The sequence below is a fragment of the Chionomys nivalis genome, chromosome X (genome assembly GCF_950005125.1).
Source record: "Chionomys nivalis chromosome X, mChiNiv1.1, whole genome shotgun sequence".
In the NCBI taxonomy this organism is placed as follows: Eukaryota; Metazoa; Chordata; class Mammalia; order Rodentia; family Cricetidae; genus Chionomys; species Chionomys nivalis.
In genome coordinates this window covers 19,114,363-19,135,532 of record NC_080112.1, presented here as the reverse complement: position 1 = coordinate 19,135,532, position 21,170 = coordinate 19,114,363, and positions in this window count along the sequence as shown.

Here is a 21,170-nt window from a genome sequence, read left to right as displayed (position 1 = left end):
AGGTAAAGTCATGAGAGAAAGGCAGTCACTTTTCAGGTCCAAAGGAAACTTCAATCCTCTAAGCTCCAAATGACTATCCCAATGTCTAGAAATGAGCTCAGCCTGGAAACCAGGAGGGTTTCTGCGTGTTAGATAAAATCTAGCATTCCTTGGGAACTTGTGAAGCCGGTTCCCCTCCAAAGCCTCCTTCCCTTATCTCTGTCAGAAGGGACATGTGGCTCTCTGTGGCTCCTACCAGCATATTAAGCAGTGTATGCTGGTAGCACAAAGTGCTTGCGGGTATCAAAAGTACCTGTCCCACATTCCACATTCATCCAAGCCCTTCTCACAACCTCCCCTGTGCGGCGTTCCTTCCAGTTCAATGACTTCTCTGGCCCCAGTTACTCATTCCTCTTTTAATGTTGCCATTCCTCCTGTGTACTCACTACCTGTATGTGGGACAGGCTCCTGCTTCTCTTGCTATATTTTCTCTCTTTTCTGTTCCCCAACTTTCTTCCTTTTCTTGCCCTTACCAGGTGCAATCTCCTGGCCATATTCTGCCTACTTTTATTCCTGTTTTGGACTCTTCCAGATGCCTCTGGTTGCTCTCTCTCTCTCTCATTTCTGCAATAAAAACCCTCCCCCATGGAATGGTCGTATGTCAGTTTCTACAGCAATCAGCTCCAGCTTGTGGCAGGTGGTTCATTTTGTCATGAGTTCCTTGCATGCTCCTGGCCAGATAGCAGTAAGGACTTTACCGCCTGCTCCTGCAGGTGGATCTCTGGGCTGCTCAGAGTGGCCTCCAGAACTTTCTTGCATTTCCCCTTTCTCTTCAGGCTCAATTTGAATTAAACACATTGAGTCCAGACCCTGTAATGAAAGAGAAGCCTTTGCTTCAGCTTCTTTCTCTGAACAGTGAATGAGAACAACTGGAACATTCTGGGCCTGGCTCTATTGTTGCCCACTTGGTGTGGGGGGAGCGGAGGGTGGTGGTTCTGTCAAGGGTGGTCTAGGAGGAGGCTCTGAAGCTGTAGGTTCCTTGCTCAGCTCTCTGGATGCCCCCTGTTGGGCTTGGACAGTGCTGTACTGCCCCCCACCCACTTCCCCACACTAGGTATGGTATGGCACCCTAGAAAAACAGGAGGCATCCAGGCAGTATTTGGTGTACTGAACTCGAAGATTTTCTTTTAAATTTGAGAGACAACAACATGTGGCAACATCAGAAAAGGCAACTCTGACCAGACAGTGCTGGCAGCGCAGAGTTTATTACACATGGAAATGTACGGCCATCCGGGTCCAGTCTCTGAGCTGATTGAAGCTCCACTGCTTGCAATACAGACTGTAAGGAGGTAAAGTGCATCACGACCCCATCACACAGCCAGGGCACTGTGGAGGAAGAAAAGTAGCCAAGGAGCGGGGAAAACAGAGGCTCACAGACTACTCAGGGCCAGAATGGGACACAAACACAAAACAGAGTCCTAGTTCTACCCGCATCTACTGGCCCAGTGTCCAGTCCATTGCCAGTGCCTTTGACCTCACACTATAGGCCATGCCTGGACATGAGCAGAGAGGGGCTTCCTGGAGCAGGAGGTCTAAGAAGGCAGGGCCTCTGTCTCCATACTCATTTCTCCCAGTAGGTCAAGGCTGACTAGCATGTTGAAGGTTTGCGTATCGGGAATGGAATGCATGGACCTTGAGATATCAGTGCCAGAGAAGTTTGGAGGAGTGTAGGAGAAGTAGGTGAATGAAGAACCAAGCCTCCTACCCTCTTCTGAAGCTTCCTACTCTCCTCCCCAGATTCCTATTTCTTCCCAGTCTCTAACCTTTCCCCCTGGACTGCTGTCTTCATTCCTAACCTCTTGCCTTCTTGTGTGTCTTCTCCTGATGTTTTCCACCTGCCCCATGACCTCAGATCTCCCTGCAGCCTGCTGGCCTTGCCCTAAGCCTACTGTCTTCTCCCCAGACTTCTGTGATATCACCGAGACTCCCATTTTTTCCTTCCCAGACTCCTGCCTTGACTCTAGGCTTATGTCCTCTTGTAGCATTTTAGGAGCCTCTGAATCTCCAGACTTCCTCTTAAAGCTTGTTACATACCAGTTCTTGGACGGCAAAGACAAGAGGATCATGTGTTTGGTGGTAACCTGTAAAAGAACACGCCTCCCCCCCCCAAAAAAAAAACACCCAAGCTCCTAAGCAGAGCTAAAAGTTCTAAAAGCCATCTATTTGAGAACTGCTGATAAAAGCTTCTGATCCAACCAAGAACACCCAGTGGTTGTAAAAACACCCACTCACACACACACACACACATACACAGTTTCAAAAACAAACAGTTTGTCTAAGGAAAACAGCTAATTTCACCATTCTTCCCTTAGCAAAACCAATTCCTCCTTCTCTATCCCCCAGCTTGAAACATATAATCTTCATTCTTTTGAACTCTGGTCATTGAGTGTCTGGGTGCTGTACCCTGATTGTTGTGTAGCCAAAACTTGAGATGCCACCTCTCTGACATTCAATAAATCTTCTCTACGTGTTCAGGTCAGCTCTGTCCTTATTTCTTCCTGCACATTTAACTCTTACATATTCTTACAGCTCAGGCTACAGGATGAGTTTCTCTCTGAGAACAAATTTTCCTAATAATCTCAATGTGAACATAAGCAAACAATCACACATATTATTCTCCAACAAGTATAAGCACCTTGGCAGTCATCCTTGAACTCTTTTTGATTTCTCATTTTTGTTTTTATTTTATTTTTAAGGTTTATCTTATTTTATGAACTTATGTGAATGGGTGTTTGACCTGCATGTCTGTCTGTGCACCACATGCATGCATTATCCACAGTGGCCAGCAGAGGGAATCTAGTACTTGGGGATCACAGGCCTTTAACCCCAGCACTAGGGAGATGGAGACAGGAAGGAATATGGCTGGGCTGAGAGGGGAATTCAAGGTGGGAGGAGACAGGAGGGCATGGCATTCAGCCTGAGGACTTAAAGATACAGAATACCCCATTTTGTCTGAGGATTTTGTATGGGATAAGCACTACTAGCTGGTGGCTCTGTTTTTCTGATCTTTCAGATTTCATCCCCTATATTTTGATTCTGAGAGAGATTCACCCATATTAGGTAAAAATTGCCCTTCCTCCCATTGGTTTAGCTTTGTTAATGTCACCCAGGTAACATTTCAAACCATGTCATGATTTTCTACCCATGACATTTCTACACAGATCAGAAATGTCTTGGACTTCAACAGTTCAAACGCATTATAAAGTGCTTGTGGTCACAAACAATGAATAACAGGACACAACTGATAATACATTTTCGAATCTACCTGCAATCACCTTGCACTACTTGAGCGTCTGAATCCCAGAGGCTCTCCTGCAATGCAGAGCTGAAGATGAGGTGATCTGGAGTAACGATAGCTGGACAGAGACACAGACACAGACCAGTCTCTCAGTTTCATTCTATTTTCAATGCTGGCAAACATTTAGCCATCGGAGGGTAGATACAGAGAAACTATTACCACCACTACCCTCCCCGCCCCACTAAAGCAAGGACTGTGAGAGTCTTTGCCCTAGGGAAGGATGCAGTGTCTAGGGCAGGAAGATGCAAGCTGAGAGCCCAAGCCCTCTCTCTATCCCTGGTGAGGTTTGAAGAACTCAGGCAAGAAGAACCTCAGGTCAGTCGCCATTGTGGGATGCTGGCTGAGCAGGGAGGAGACAGAACTGTGGAGGAGGCTGGAGTTTTCAGAAGTTAGTCGACTAAAAGTGAGGGGAGAGGAAAAGGCATTGAATGCTCCCCTCTGCCCACTCCTCCCCCATGTGTCCCTAGAGACACCTGATACAATCCTTCCAGGACTCCCGCAGTCTCCCTGCTCCTACAGGCCCGGCTCACCACACCCCCTCCTTACAGTGACTCTTAAGGTGTCTGCCAATGTACAGTGGGGTAGACTCCTCAGCAGAGACAGGAAAGGCTGCCTACTGCCCCCATACAGGCTCCTCCCCTTCTGCAACTTACATAATGAGGTCACTGCCAGTCACTCTGAGCTCCCTGTGAACTGCTCCTTCCAGCGACTCTTCTTTCCGCATCAGGTACAAGGATGCTATCTCTGCATCCATGAAGGACTGGAAAGGCACCTTGAGCTCACTGGTGGGGGATATTGTTAAGGTGACTCCATCTTGTTGTCCCTGGGTGCTCACCACATAAACTGCCTCCTCCAGGGCCCTTGATTCTCCCATTTTTCCAACACCACTTCCTTAAGACGTCTCCTTTTGGGCTCCCAACCTTCTCCCTGGCCATCTCAGGCCACCTCCAGACTATCCCTCAGCGGCTTTCACAAACATCATAAAGGATACAACTCCAGGAACTGGCTTTCATCGCGTTCTCCCTCCCCTGGATCATGTAGTGGCTTCTCCACAAGAGCAGCTTTCTCCACCAATGTGCCCTCGTTGTCTTTGCCTTCACAACCTTGGGTGATTCCAGAGCAATCAGGAACGTTAGGCACACCGGCATTGTCTTCAGCTCTTCCGGTACCATCTCTGCTAGCCTGAGTACCAGAGCTTGGGAGGCTACTCGGGTCTTCTATGCTGCTTGGTGAGTCACCCGCACTGCTGCCAGGGTTGTTCATGGCTGCCCAGGGCATCTCAGAACATACACCAACACTACAGCCCCCTGCCGGTTCTAGGAAGGCCTGAGGTGCTTCTTCTAAGCCCCGCCCTGTTCTCCTCGGGGCACCTGGTGAGGCAAGGCCCAAGACACCTGTGAAAACAGGACCCCATGGGGATTGGTTCTGGCCAAACTGGTTGTGTCTGTAGAACTGACGGAACTCTAATGGTCTGCAGGAGGATTGATCAAATAGAACCCACATCATCCATTACCGAAAAGCTGGCCTACTCACGAGTGTCATGAAACCCTCAGGCTTCAGAAAATTCAGTGTGACAGAGTCATGAGTGATGTAACACCAATATTCAGACTGCCTATGAAACCAGGCCGATTTTGTTCTATACAGACCCTCGGAGACTTCAAGACCCTGATAGATGGTTCAGTCAAGCTGCCCACCCAAACAATTTGCCCCTAAATTTGTAATACACACACACACAAAACCACACACATACACATGACATGCACACATGCCTACACACACACACAGATGATGTGGGAGTGATTTTTTCTAATCTGTTGCTTTCATTGGTTAATTAATAAAGAAACTGCCTAGGTTCCCAAATATGGTTTATAAATGTTCTTTTACATTTAAAGGGGATATGATATAGAAATAAATAATTTGCATTGGTATAAATTTTAAGGTCAATTTTGTTATAAGTGTATGTAATTCTGATCTTGATTAAGGTATTGTGATTGTGTAGTTCATTTAAGAATGTAATATATAATTAGGAAATATAAGTTGTTAATGGATAATCATCGATAATAGTCAAGTTTGTAGTCATGTTAGTTAGATTTTCTAGATATATAGAGATATATTTCAGTTAGATAGGCATTCTTCATATCTTTCAAAGGCTACAAAATATGCCATTTAAATGTTTTAATAATTTAGGGCTTTTCGTGACAATGAGACACGTCTGCTCCTGGCAGCACCAATCTACTTCAAGAGGCAGATGGGCATCAAAGAGGCTCCTTATGGAGTTTGATAGCCATTTGGGCAAGAAACTGATCTTGCCTGGACTGTTACATAAACTGGACACAAGCAGCCCACAGAGAGAGGACTACTGAACTTGTCTAAAGGTGAGATGGTCTTTCGGGGTTCCTAACTCATGAAAGAGTCTGCGAGACATTCTGCAGGACACAGCAGATAGTGACTAAACTGTCTTTAAATTTTCCTGCTTCATGAAAATGTCTGCTGGATACTATGGGCCTGTAGGCTGAAGATGGATGCCCCAACGGTACAGAGGAACTTTGAGTGACTGTCCAGGTAGCGAGATGTCTCTGTCATTTCTAGAGTTTGAAGTTTCTTAGTTCTTGTTTACTTAGGTAATATTATATCCTTCTGGAGATTTTGATGGAGTTAAAGAATGGATAGATAGTTATAGTTTTCCTTAGTTATGATAAGAGATAAAATAGATATAAATATTGTAACTGTAATTCTTGCTTGATAACCATTTTGTTATATGTAATTTTACTATGTTAAAATGAAAGCTTTCTTTTTTGTTTAAATAGAAAAAGGGGAAATGATGTGGGAGTGATTTCTTTCTAATCTGTTGCTTTCATTGGTTAATTAATAAAGAAACTGCCTAGGCCCATTTGATAGGTCAACCCTTAGGTGGGTGGAGTAAACAGAACAGAATGCTGGGAGAAAGAAGCCGAGTCAGGCAGTCGCCATGATTCTCCCACTCCAGACAGACACAGGTTAAGATCTTTCCTGGTAAGCCAGCTCGTGGTACTACACAGAATATTAGAAATGGGTTAGATCAGTATATAAGAGCTAGCCAATAAGAGGCTGGAACTAATGGGCCAGGCAGTGATTAAAAAAATATAGTTTCCGTGTAATTATTTTGGGTAAAGCCATGCGGGCAGCCGGGTGCCGGGGACGCAGCCCCGCTGCTCTTATCACCAACACACAGACACCACCCCCCCACACACACACATCTTCAGAGAGTTGGAGATTAGATAGTTATAGTTTTCCTTATTGACCAGACCCAGAAAAGAGACTAACTAAAGAGGTGCAAAGTGTATAAGGCCGAGAGATATCAAAAGATAGTTTTGGATAGTAAGGCAAGTTCGGATAGAAAGTGAATTAGGTACAAGATTTTGGACTTATCAGATAGGATAGATAATGGAGTATTTTCTCTGAACTTGTCAAATGCAAGTGGACTAGACATCGCTGATATATTTATTGCCTGTGTATATTATATATAGTTATTGTACTTATTTTATATAATTTTTCTTATATTAGTTATAACCTACTTCTTACTTCAGAAAAAAAAGGAAAATTGATATTTTGTTTCTGATGTAACAAATAAAGCTTGTCTGAAGATCAGAGTGCGGAGCTAAGCCTCTAGTTTGCCACAGAGGCCAGGTAGTGGTGGCACATACCCTTAATCCCTGCACTCTGGAGACAGAGGCAGCGGTGTCTCTGTGAGTTCAAGGCCTCCCGGCTAAGCAAGATTGAGCTGGTCTAAAAGAGAAACAGCCAGGCTGTGGTGACTCACACTTTTCATCCCAGTAATTGGGAGTCACATGCCTTTAATCCCAGCACTAGAAAGGTGGAGACAGGAAGGGGTTTGGTTGGGTGGAGAGAGGAATATAAATCAGAAGGAGACAAGAGCATATGAGATTTAGTCCTTGGTTCTGAGGAATTCGTAGAGCTAAGAACTAGTGGCTGGCTGCTCTGCTTCTCTAATCTTTCAACATTTACCCCCTAATATCTGACTCCAGTGGTGCTGGAGAATTGTCTGTATTCTTTCATTCATGTTTTAAATAAACGCTGATTGGCCAGGCAGGAAGTATAGGTGGGAAAACCAAACAGGAAGTAGAAATGACGCAAGGAGAACAGGAGAATTCTGGGAAGGAGGAAGCTGATTCCTCCCACTCCTGCCCAAACCACCTAAGCAGCAGGATGTGGTCTGCCTCACTGAAAATGACACTGAGCCACATGACTATCATAGATCAGAAAAATGGGATAATATAAGCTACAAGAGCTAATAAGTAGCCTGACCTAATGGGCCAATCAGCTGTATAACCTACAGAGATCTCTGTGTAATTTTCTTTGTGACTTGCCGGCTGTGGGGAACTGGGCGGGACAGAAAACCCCAACAAATGGCCCCCTCATATTACACTCCAAGTTTTTTTTTTTAAATTAAGACCTGTTAGAATTTGTACTGCACTTATGTCTAACCTGACTAGGTCAGCAGAATTCAGAAATGGCTACTTCTCTTCCAGAGAAGTGATGGGACATCTGGCTTGCCACCATGGTCATTTTTTTTTAACCAGACATATCCTAGATTAGAGATGTCTGAATAACAGAACGTGACAACAGCTTAAGACCCATTATACTTTAGACAAGGGAACAAATACCAAACAGATGCCACTCATTAGCTGGATATAAAGCCCGCAACTCACTAGCAGCAACTGCCCAATTCCATGTGAAGGAACAAACTGGTTTTTGGTTCATTTTTTCCTTTACAGCTTTAATGTGATATAATATATTTAAACCCTTATTTTAGTAAAACTTGTTTTCAGAAATAAATAACTAGGCAGAACTTTGCAAATGTTTCCTCTTGGCGACATAGAGTGGGAGTGTCTTCTAGCGAGTTTGTTTCTTCCTAAGTGGTGGCATTAATGGGGCAAGCGAGTGTCGGTTTCTCTTAGGGTGTAGAAGAGTAGTGAGCAGCTATGCAGACTGAAGAACAAGTTTCACAAGCTGTTTCACTCTCTGTACTCCTTTTCTTTCCATTTTGCTAACCATTAGCGACTACTTAAGTTCTCTCCAATTACCAACCAAAGTTAGCGTGAACTCATGTTGCTAAATTGTCATTCCTGATGAAAATGCCCATACAGACAACTAAAACCTTGACCTCCTGATCCTCCTGAATCTGCTGATAGAGCTGGGATTACAGGCATACTCCATGAACCCCTAACTCCCAACCCCTACTACCCTGGACCAGTCTCCCAAATTTGACAACCCCGAGGTATGTCCACACTGGACCATCTCCACCAGTCCCCTTTGTTTTCTCATTATTACCTGAGATGTACCATACCCAGAAGTGACTCCTTGATGCCCTCCAGAAACACCCCCCTAAGACCAACATACACACACAGACACACAGACATGCCACAGACCTAGAGACCTGTTATTGACTGGACTGAATCTGGTACAAATGTATTAATCTTTATCCTGGCCCTCTCTGGCTGTGGGACCAGGTTGTCCATCCAGTCCTTACATAGCTTGAACTGTCCTAGCAGTCTTGCAAGTCACCCTTCCTGTGTCATCAAGAGCCCTGGGCCCAGAACACACAGAAAGTGGTCATAGGGAAAAGCTCCCCCGTACCTATACTGATGATTGTCCTCTCTAATCACGTTCTGACACAGAGTCATGTCCCTCTGGGCCAATTCTGTCCAAATCCCTCCTGTCCTCCACACATTCTCCAACTCTAGGAATGTGTTGAAAGGGATAAGTCTCTGAACTTGGCCAAGACAAGGGCTGTGATGGACCATGCTGCATCAATCACAATAATCAGTGTCTTTGGGGGATGCCCTGCTGGAGAGAAAAGTGGAGATGAAGATGCATGTGTGTGTTCTGTGTTGTGTGTGTGTTGTGTTTGTGTGTGTGCACACATGCATTCATGAGTGTGTGCATGCATGTGTGCATATGTGTGTGCGTGTCTGTGTGTGTCTGTGTATTACAGATTTAGGAGCAAATGGTTTGGGTAAGGCAGCTTGACTGAACCATATATCAGGGTCTAAAAGTCTCCAGGTGTCTGTATAGAACAAAATCGGCCTGGTTTCATGGCAGTCCGAATATTGGTGTTATACCACTCATGACTCTGTCACACTGAACTATATGGAGCCTGAGGGTTTCATGACACTCATGAGTGGGCCAGTTTTTGGGAATGGATGATGTGGGTTCCATTTGATCAGTCCTCCTGCAGACCATTAGAGTTCCGTCAGTTCTACAGACACAACCAGTTTAGCCAGAACCAATCCTACCAAGGTCCTTTTACTTTTGCTTTTCTATTTGTTTGTTTATTTATTTATTTTAATTTATTTTTTTTAAAACTGTCTTTTCTCATTTTACATGCCAAATCCAGTTCTTGTTCTTTCTCCTGTTCCTGCTCCTTCCACTTTGCCTACCCACGACTCCATCCCACCCCCATCCACTCCTCAGAGAGGTAAGGCTTCCTATGGAGAGTCCACAAAGTCTAGCACATTGCTTTGAGGCAGGAACAAGGCTTCTCCAGTATATCTAGGCTGAGCAAGGTATCCGTCCAGAGAGAATGAGTTCCAAAGAGTCAAAACAAGCAGTAGGGATAAATCACGGTCTCACTGCCAGTGACCCCACAGTCTGCCCTGGTCATATAACTGTCACCCACACTCAGAGGGACCAGTTTGGTCCTATGCTGGTTCCCTTGCTGTCAGGTCAGAATTCGTAGGCTTCCATTAGCTCAGGTAAGCTGCTTCAGTGGGTATCTCCATAATGGTCTTGACCTCTTTGCTCATATTCACACTCCTCCTTCTCTTTTGCTGGACTTTGGGAGCTCAGCCCAATTCTCCACTGTGGATCTCTGCATCTGCTTTCCTCAGTTGCTGGATGAAAGTTCTATGATGACTTTTAGGATAGTCATCAATTTGACTACAGGGCAAGACCAGTTCAGGCACCCTCTCCACTATTACTTTGGGTTTTAGCTAGGGTCATCCTTGTGGATTCCTGGGAATTTCTCTAGTACCAAGTTTCTTGCCAGCCCATAATGACTCCCTCAATCAAAATATCTCTTTCCTTGTTTTCCAACTGTGTGTTCTCATCTCAACCATTCAGTTCCTTCTAATTCTCTCCCTCTTCTCACCTCCTCTTTCCTTTCTGCCTTTCCTTCTCACCCAACCCCAACCTCCCAATTTTTGTAAGAAATTGTTTCCCCTTCCCAGGGGGATGTATGCATATTTCTCTTGGGGTTCTTCTTGTTACTTAGCTTCTCTGAAGTCATGGGCTATAGGCTCCCTATCCTTTGCTTTACAGCTAGTGCTCACCTAAGAGTGGATACATACCATGCTCATCTTTCAGGGTCTGGGTTACCTCACTCAGGATGTTTTTTTCTAGTTCCATCCCATTGCGTGCAAATTTCAAGATATATATTTTTTAACATTGAGTAGTATTCTATTGTATAAATGTACCACCAAGAAAGAATTACAGACCAATCTCCCTCATGAACATTGATGCAAATATACTCAATAAAATACTGCCAAATCATAATCCAAGAACATATCAAAAGAAATCATCCACCATGATCAAGTCAGCTTCAATCCAGAGATGCAGGGATAGTTCGACATACGAAAATCTATCAATGTAAACTACCATATAAATAAACTGAAAGAAAAAAACCATATGATCAGCTCATTAAATACTACAAAAGCATTTGACAAAATCCAAAACTACTTCATGGTAAAGGTCTTGGAGAGATCAGGAATACAAGAATAATAAAAGCAATACACAGCAAGCCAACAGCCAACATCAAGTTAATTTCAGAGAAACTCAAAGCGATTCCACTGAAATAAGGAATAAGACAAGGCTGTCCACTGTTTCCATAACTATTCAACATAATTCTTAAAGCTATGGCTAGAGCAAATAAAACAACAAAAGGAGATCAAACATTAATGAATTAATATTAAAATGAATTATTGTTCATCCTCATTAAAAATCAGATAGTTCTATATGTGGTGGCACACTACTGTAGTCACAGAATTTGATAGGTAGGATTATGTGAGTCCAGTCTAGGATACACAGAGCAGTTCTGTCTCAAGAAGGACAAGGAGGAAGAGAGGGAGAAAGAAAAGGAAGGTGAGGAGCAAATTTTAAAAAATAAAAGGAAACGTTTTCACTACTACTAGGAGTCTTAGATGAGATCACTCTTATAGATTTGTGAGAGTTTCCCTTGCATCAGTTTTCTACCTGACCCTGAAGACCCCAACCCTTTCCAGTCATGTCTTTCAGTACTCTCCCATTCCATCCCCAACTTGATCCCTCAAGTATCCATCCCCACCTACCCCCTGTCCACCCACGAGAACTCTTCTATTGCCCCTTCCCAGAGGGTTTCATGCTTCCCTCCATGGGTGGTGGGAAGAGGAGAAGTAGGCAGAGGGGATCGGAGGAGAGAAGGGAGGGGAAACCAGTCAGAATGTAAAATAAGTAAATTAAATAAAAAATAAGAATAAAGGGAAAAGGGAAATCAGAAATGAACTGAAATTCATTTGAGATACAATTAAAACATTTTGATATTAAAATTATGTATATGAGTGTTTTATATGAATGTATGTCTGTGGATGATTTGTGTTCAGTGTCTGCAGAAGCCAGCCAGAAGAGGGCACTGGGTTTCCTGGGACTGGACTTACAGAGAGTTGATAGCTGCCATGTGGGTTTGAAACATCATGTGTTCTTTTTGAGTTAGGTAGGATACAGAGGAATAGAAACTGGCACAAATTTTGAAAGGGTAATTTCATAATATATACCGAACACTAAAAGCAGCTCATGCATTGATCCAGCTATCCCTTTCCTAACAAGATTGGGTTTAGAGGAGAGTGTTACACTCCAAATCCAAAGCCAGTGTTAATTTCTAGTTGGACTGGGACTACAGAAAGACCATTTGCATTATATGCTTGTAGAGAACAGCAACAACAAACATTTGGGAAGATTTATAAAACTTTATCCTGTTGGAAATATAATATACTAATATTCCAATTACTTTTCTTGAGACAATTTTTTTTCTGGATGATTTGTTCTTTTTCTTCAGATGTCTCATTTGTCCAGTGGTTTTCAGATTCCTTAGCTGGATGCCTTTATTCTCCTGAAAAGACAAACACTTTCCCAACTCTAACTTTGAGGATGTTTCCTTTTGGCAAATAATATCTGAGCAAATCAAAAGCATTTATTTGTTTTATCAGTTAGTTTAGATTGAACGGCCATGTTGTTTGATGAACTATCATCTCTTATAATTAATAAGTGTCTCTTGTTCAAATAGAACCTTTATTTATTTTGATGGTGTCCATACCTTTTCTTCTCCCTTGCAAAGAAAAACAAAATCCCTTTCCCAATGTAACACATGTCCTGGTTTCCATTCTGAGGTCAGCCCATCTTTAAAGTATACAGGTTGATTTAATTACGGAAGTTTTTATATTATTCAATACCTCTCAGAAGCTGTTGTTCCTTTCTAATTAACATTTAGAAAATTCAAAGTTAATAAAGCATTATGCAATCTATTTCTGGGGGGTCTCTATTACCTCTCTCTCTTTATTTAACATATTCTTTAGAGTTCAATTTGATCTTTCAAGAACTGCCTGCCCTTTTGGAGTGTGTTTTATACTTGTAATATGTTTTACATTATAATAAGCAAAAAACTGTTTCATTTTCTTAGAGACATATGCTGGAACATCGTCTGACTTTATTTGTGCAGGCATACCCATGATTGCCATAACTTCTAAGAAATGTGTGGTGTACATATGTTAATTTTCCAAATTCTACAAAATGGAACACATACATCTGCCAGATTTCACTCCTTTGAGTAGCCTTTGGGTTACTTCCTGCAGGTAGTGCTGTTTGGTTGTCTAAAGAACGAGTAGAACATTTCCTTAGCCTGTTGCCATGTAATGAAAAAAATCTTTTTTTTAAAGATTTCCTATTGACACGATGTTTTTATTGAAACTTTGTGGCCTCCAGCACATTTCCTTGTAGCACAAATTCTAACTGGCCTTATCAGAGGCAGATACTAGACAGTGAAAGTTGAAAGATTAGAGAAGCAATGCGACTAGCCACTAAAGGACCCTTTACTTCTACCAATGCTCAGACCAAAGGTATAATCATGTCCTCAGACTGCTTCCTCAGACTGCCTTCTCAGACTGCATCCTCAGAGTGCAACTGTCTCCATCAAACCTCAGACTGTATCTGAGTTCCTCTCTCCTCCCGCCTTACATTCTCTCTCCACCCAGCCATATCCTTCCTGTCTCCACCTCCCTTGTGCTGGGATTAAAGGTATGGGATCCCAAGTGATGGGATCACCTTTGTGTGAGCTCTGTTTCTCTTTAGACAGATTCAATCTTGTTTAGTGCAGGGTGGCCTTGAACTAACAGAGATCCCTCTGCCACTGTCTCCTGAGTTCTGGGATTAAAAATATGTGCCACCACTCCCTGGCTAAAAGATCCATTCTAAGATAATATCTTCCATCTTCCTTAATATTCTTGTAGGAGAATGCTTAAAAAGTAAAATAAGTAGAATACAATAAAGCTTTGGATACAAATGATCCTTATATGCATCCTGCAATTTTTTTCCACCAAGGCCAGTTCTCTCTCACTTTCAGCTGATAATTCTCTTGGACTATGTAATTCCTTGTCACAATCTAAGCTTTCCAATAAATTTTTAAGTTCATAATTTTTTTTATCCCAATAGTGGGCTGTAGACTCAAAATGTCTACTAGCAATCTTTGAAATTCATTAAGAGTCTGCAATTTTGTAGACTAATTTTATATCCTAAATAATTAATAGAACTTACTCTTTGTATTTTTTTCAGGAGCAATTTCTAATCCCCAGTAGGGCAAAATTTTCTTTACCTCTTCAAACATTCTTTCTAAAGTATCAATATTTAAATCAACTAATGAGATGTCCATTTAATGGCAAACTGTAGTTTGAGGAAAATTGCTTATGTCATTTCCAATGCTGCCATAAAAATATTGCCACAGGGTATAGCTATTTATCATTCCCTGTGGGACAATCTTCTATTGATATCTCTTTGCAGGCTGAGAATTATAAGTAGGACCCATGAAGGCAAATTTTTCATTTCTTTTTCTTGCGAAGGTGTAGTGAAGAAGCAATTCTTTAAATCAATAACTGTAAGAGGCCATCCTTTAGGCAACAGAGAAGGCAAAGGAATGACATACTGTAGAGCCCATTGACTGAATCACCTTATTAACAGCTCTTAGATCTCTTACCATTCTCCATTTTCCAGATTTCTATTTAATAATAAACATAGGAAAATTTCAAGGGCTAGTTGATTCTTCAATATGCTGAGCATTTAGCTTCTTCTGTAGCTGTTCTAAGGTCTACATTTTCTCTGTTGTTAAAGGCCATTGCCTAACCCATACAGGTTTGTCTGTCAACCATTTTAAAGGTAGGGGTGTTGGTGCATCTGAAAGACCAGCAGCTGTTGTACCCTGTTCTTATACAACCTGAATGGTCAGTGATTGTTCTTTAAAATACCTCCTAATATTTTTCCCGGAAACATACTTTAAAGCTTCTGAGATTAAAGGAATGTTAACCTGATTATTCTATTGCTGTAACAAATTACATCCTCATAAGTTCATTGCTTGAAAGTTCTAGCAGGGGAGTACAGCTGCTCATATACCCTTGACGGAAGACAGGTCTTCCTTTACTCAGGGAAGGAGTCCTGTTTCAGGAGGGACACACATGGAGCAGTGAGGTAAGCACAAGACACCCATGTAGCCAGCCAGATCAGCCAAATCAACCCTGGCAATCAATGGGGTGACATATGTCACAGTCATATCACCCCTTACATCCAGCTGTGGAGCCTCCAAGGGCTCCCATCTCATGCTCTGTTTTACATGATAAAAATTCATTCCCTAAAAGTTGAACATTTACCTCCTGAAGAGGTCAGTTTGGATGTCAAGATTCTGGCGCAATTATTGTTACATCTGCACCTGTGTCTACAAGACTTCAATGACAATGACATTTATTCATATTTTTATTTTTGGTCCTTCTTAATTTGCCAAAATATATGCTTCACCATTTCTTCTGAATTTTTTTCTCTCTTCTATAGCTGATCTATCACCCAGAGTAATATGGTTTCTTACAATAGGCATTAGGTTCTTTAATTGCTCTAGGAAGGAGTTTTAATCCAAGCCCTTTCAGTCCCAATACAAGGGAGATGGAGACAGGAAGGGATATGGCTGGATGGAGAGAGAATGTAAGGCAGTAGGAGAGAGGAACTCAGATACAGTCTGAGGTTTGATGGCAGCAGCTCAATGTCTTCTCCCTGACTCTGCCTTGTTTATCCCAGCATTCAGCCCTACTGGACATGAAGACTCGTTGGTCAGCAGAACCTCAGGCCTCTCAGGCCATAAGACCAGAGAGGAAACAGAAACCAAGAATAAACATTTTTTTTAAAAAAATCCATCCAACAAAGATAAACTCACAAATTGGCACCTAAACTTAAAATAAACCCAAACTCAGATGACTAGAGGCCAACATTAGAAAACAATCAACAGCAGCCAGAGCAATATGGCACCACCAGAGCACAGCTACCCTACTACAGCAAGCACTGTATACTCCAACACAGCTGAAGCACAAAATGACCTTAAATTCAATCTTATGAAGATGATAGAGGCCATTAAAGAAGAAACAAATGTATTCCTTAAAGAAATCCAAGAAAATACAAATGAACAGGTAAATAAATTGTGGTTTGTATGTAAAATAAATAAATAATTTTAATTAAAAACACTAAATCAAGGAAAGAAATATCTTGATTGAGGGAGTCATTACGGGGCTAGCAAGAAACCTGGCTCTAGAGAAATTCCCAGGAATCCACAAGGATGACCACAGCTAAGACCCTAACCGATAGAGGAGAGAGTGCCTGAACTGGCTACAGTCTGATTACGGTCAGACTGATGATTATCTTAAATATCACCATAGAACCTTCATCCAGCAACTGATGGAAGGAGAGTCAGAGACCTGCATCAGAGCATTGGACTGAGCTCCCACAGTCCTGTTGAAGAGTGGGAAGAATGAGAATATGAGCAAAGAGGTCAAGACCATGATGGGTTCGCCCATTGACGCAGTCTACCTGAGCTAATTGGTAGCTCACCAACTCCAGCTGGACTGGGAAGGAACAAGCATAGGACCAAGCTAGTCCCTCTAAATGTGGTTGACAGTTGTATGGTTGGGGCAGACTGAGGGGTCACTGGCAGTGGCACCAGGATTTATCCTTACTGCATATACTGACTTTTTGAGATCCTATTCTCTTTGTATGCATATCTTGCTCAGCCTAGATATAGTAAGGAGGGCCTTGAACCTTCCCCAAAACAATGTGCCTTACCCTCTCTGTGGAGTGGATGTGGGCATGGGGCTGGGAGGGTAAGTGAAGGAAATGGGAGGGAGGGAGGGAGTGGGAACTAGGATTGATACGCATAATGAAAAAGATAGTTTGTTTTCATTTTTAAAAAATTAAAAACAAATAAACACTAAATGTATAAAGGATGAGTATTAAAAGTTGCAATGGAAAAAGACCAAGTAACATATAAAGACAGACCTATTAGAATTACACGCAACTTCTCAATGAAGACTCTAAATACAAAAAGGATCCAGACAGATATGTATTGCATACTCTAAGAGACACAGAGGCCAGCCCAGATTATAATATCCAGAAAAATTTTCAGTCACCAGAGATAGAGAAAACAAAATATTCCAATGCAAAGTCAAATTTAAAAATACCTACCCACAAATCCAGCCCTACAGAAAGTACTTAAAGGAAAACTCCCACCCAAGTAGTTTAACTAGACCTAAGAAAACATAGGAAATAAATAATTTCACACCAGAAAAAAACAAAAGAAGGAAAACACATACACACACACAAACCACCACCAACAACAACAACACAAATAATGGGAATTATTAGTCACTGGTCATTAATATCTCTCATTATAAATGGACTCAATTCCCTAATAAAAAGATACAGACTAACAGAATGGATGAGAAAAAAGGATCCATCCTTCTGCTTCATACAAAAAAACCACATCTCAAATTAAAGATAGACATTACCTCAGAATAAAGATTGAAAAAAGATTTTTCAAACAAATGGACCCAAGAAGCAAGCTGATACATTCATTAGAATAGCTAACAAGCCGGTGTAGCCGTTCTAATATGTAACATAATAGATTTCCAAGCAAAATTAATCAAAAGAGAAAAGGAAGAACACTTCATACTCATTAAAGAAAAAAATACACCAAGATGACATCTTAATAATAAACATCTTTGCTCCAAGTGCAATGGCACCCACATTTGTAAAGAAACATCACTAAAACTTAAATCACACATTGAACTCCACACACTAATAGTGGCAGACTACAACACCACACTCTCACCACTAGACAGGTCATTTAGACAGAAACTAAACAGAGAGATAATGGAACTAACAGATGTTATGACTCAGATGTGTCAAACAAATATCTACAGAACATCTCACCTAAACACATTATGTCTTCTCAGTACTTCATGGAACCATCATCAAAATTGACCACATGATCCATCACAAAGCAGATCTCAACAGATACATGAAAATTGAAATAACACCCTCTATCTTATAGACCATCATAGATTAAAGCTAGATTTCAACAATAAAACAACAGAAATCCTACAAATTCATAGAAACTGAGCAGCTCTCTTCTGAATAAAAACTGGGTCAAGGCAGAAATACAGAAAGAAATTAAAGACTCCCTAGAATTCAATAAAAACAAATGCACAGCATACTCAAACTTATGGGACACAATGAAAGCAGTACTAAGAGAAAAGTTCATAGTACTAAGTGCCCACAGAAAGAAATTAGACTCAATGTCCTTTGTTTGTGGTTCATATCCACTAATGAGTGAGTACATGCCATATTCACATTTTTGGTTCTGGGTTATCTCACTCAGGATAGTGTTTTCTAATTTCTATAGTTCATGATCCTAGAGAAACTATGTAATAAGGTAAACCTGAAGAAAAAAATATAGAGAGATATACCTGGAAATTGGAAGCAGACAAGATTGCCAGATAAAATTTGGGAGCATGGGGGCAGGAGGTAGAAGGAAGGGGAGAAGAGGAAGAGGAGGAGATAAGGGGAGGGTTGAAGAAAACTTGAGGGAATGGGATAGTTGAGTTGGAGGAAGGACAAATATGAGACCAGGAAAAGGGATATCTTGATTGAGGGAGCCATTTTGGGGCTAGCAAGAAACCTGGCTCTAGAAAAATTCCCATGAATCCACAAGGATGACCCCAGCTAAGACCCTAAGCAATAGAGGAGAGGGTGCCTGAACAGACCTTGCCCTGTAGTCAGACTGATGATTCTCTTAAATATCACCATAGAACCTTAATCCAACAACAGACGGAGGGGCTGGAGAGATGGCTCAGAGGTTAAGAGCATTGCCTGCTCTTCCAAAGGTCCTGAGTTCAATTCCCAGCAACCACATGGTGGCTCACAACCATCTGTAATGAGGTCTGGTGCCCTCTTCTGGCCTTCAGGCATACACGCAGACAGAATATTGTATACATAATAAATAAATAAATATATTTAAAAAAAAAAACAACAACAGACGGAAAGAGGCAGAGGCCCACATCAGAGCACTGGACTTAGTCCCCAAGGTCCGGTTGAAGAGCAGAAGGAGGGAGAGTATGAGCAAGGAAGTCAAGACCATGAGGGGTTCACCCACTGAGACAATGTGCCTGAGCTAATGGGAGCTCACCCACTCCAACTGGACTGGGTATGAACGAGCATGGGATCAAACTAGTCCCTCAGAATGTGATTGACAGTTGGGACAGACAGAGGCCAATGGCAATGGCACTGGGATTTGTCTCTACTGCATGTACTGGCTTTTTTGGGATCCTATTCTCTTTGGATATATACCTTGCTCAACCTGGATGTAGTGGGGAGCGCCTTGGACTTCCCACAGGACAGGGTGCCTTGTGCTCTCTTAAGACTGGAGGGGGTAAGGGGGAGGGTATGTGGAGGGAATGGGAGGGAAGTGGGAGGAGGGGAGGAAGTTGGAATTTGGATTGGTATTTTTAAAGTAATAAAATAAATTAATAAAAAAGAAAACAATGCAGACTTTTTAAATTTATTTATTTTTGTACTTTTGTACTTTATTGATTTTTGTTGAGCTCTACATTTTTCTCCTTTCCCCTCCCTGCCTCTCACCTCCCCTCCCCTTCAACCCTCTCCCAAGGTCCCCATGCTCCAAATTTACTCAGGAGAGCTCGTCTTTTTCTACTACCCAAGTAGATTAGATCTATTTATGTCTCTCTTAGTGTTCTCATTGTTGTCTAGATTCTCTGGGATTGTGATTTGTGGGCTGGTTTTCTTTGCTTTATGTTTAAAAACCTCTTATGAGTGAGTACATGTGATAATTCAGACTTTTCAGTTGAAAAGGAGGGAAACACACAGCTTTGCTCTCTCTAGAAGTGAATGACACCCATCTCACATTTTCAGTTTTATTTATGTTAGCTTTATCTGGGCTGAAATTCAAGCCTGGAGCTTTATTTGTGCTAGGTTTATGCCCTACCACCAAAATATAACTACAGCCTGGAGTTTTATTGTTGAAGCTTGTTTGTGTCTTTAATACATTGCTTTTGATTCAGTTTGGCTTTGCTGTCTGTTTCCAAGTTTTCTTGGACTTGTATAGTTTCTGTATGCACAAACAATAAAAAGAAGTGTTCCAGACATGCCAGGAGAGGGATGCAGTTGAATAGGCTACTCCTCCCATATTACATCATAGACTATATCCTCAGCACTCCCAGATGGCTGTTCATTAATGACTCGAATGCATGCATGTAGAAATAAGAAATGAACAATGCCTATCTCAATATAAAATATATATGCCATACATACGTTGTATTGTATTTCAACATACATGACATATATTCTGTGCCCAAGGGACAAAACTATAGAAAAACTATATTTGACAGAATGTCAGTATTTACATTCTATGTTAAAGAGTCCTTGTGCAAGCTATCATATCTTCATTGTTTGAGATATAATAGTTTACATAAGTGACCCCAAAATTCTAACAAAGAACTTCTAAAACTCATAAATACCTTCAGTAATGTAGCAGGATACAAGAGTAACTCAAAAAAATCAGTAGCTCTCCTTTACACAGATGATAAAAGGGCTGAGAAAGAAATCAGAGAAACACCAACTTTCACAATAGCCACAAAACATAAATATCTTGGAGTAACATTAACCAAGCAAGTGGAATACCTGTATGACAAGAACTTTAAATCTTTGAAGAAATAAATTGAAGAAGAAACCAGAAAATGGAAAGATCTCCCATGCTCTTGGGTATGTAGAATTAACATAGTAAAAATGGCAATCTTACCAAAAGCAATCTACTGATCAATGCAACGTCCATCAAAATCCCAGCGAAATTCTTCACAGACCTCAACTTCATATGGAAAAGCAAAAAACCCAGGATAGCCAAAACAATTATGTACAATAAAGGAACTTCTGCAGGCATCACAATCCCTGACTTCAAACTCTACTACAGAGCTGCAGTTGTAAGAACAGGCTGATAATGGCATAAAAACAAACAGGAGGACCAAAGAAACCAAATCATTCCACACAACTACAAACACCTGATTTTGACAAAGAAGCAAAAAATATACAATGGGAAAAAAAAGAAAACATATTCAACAAATGGTGCTGGCATAACTGGATATCAACATGAAAAAGGATGAAAATATATCCATATCTATCACCATGCACAAAACTTAAGTCCAAATGAATC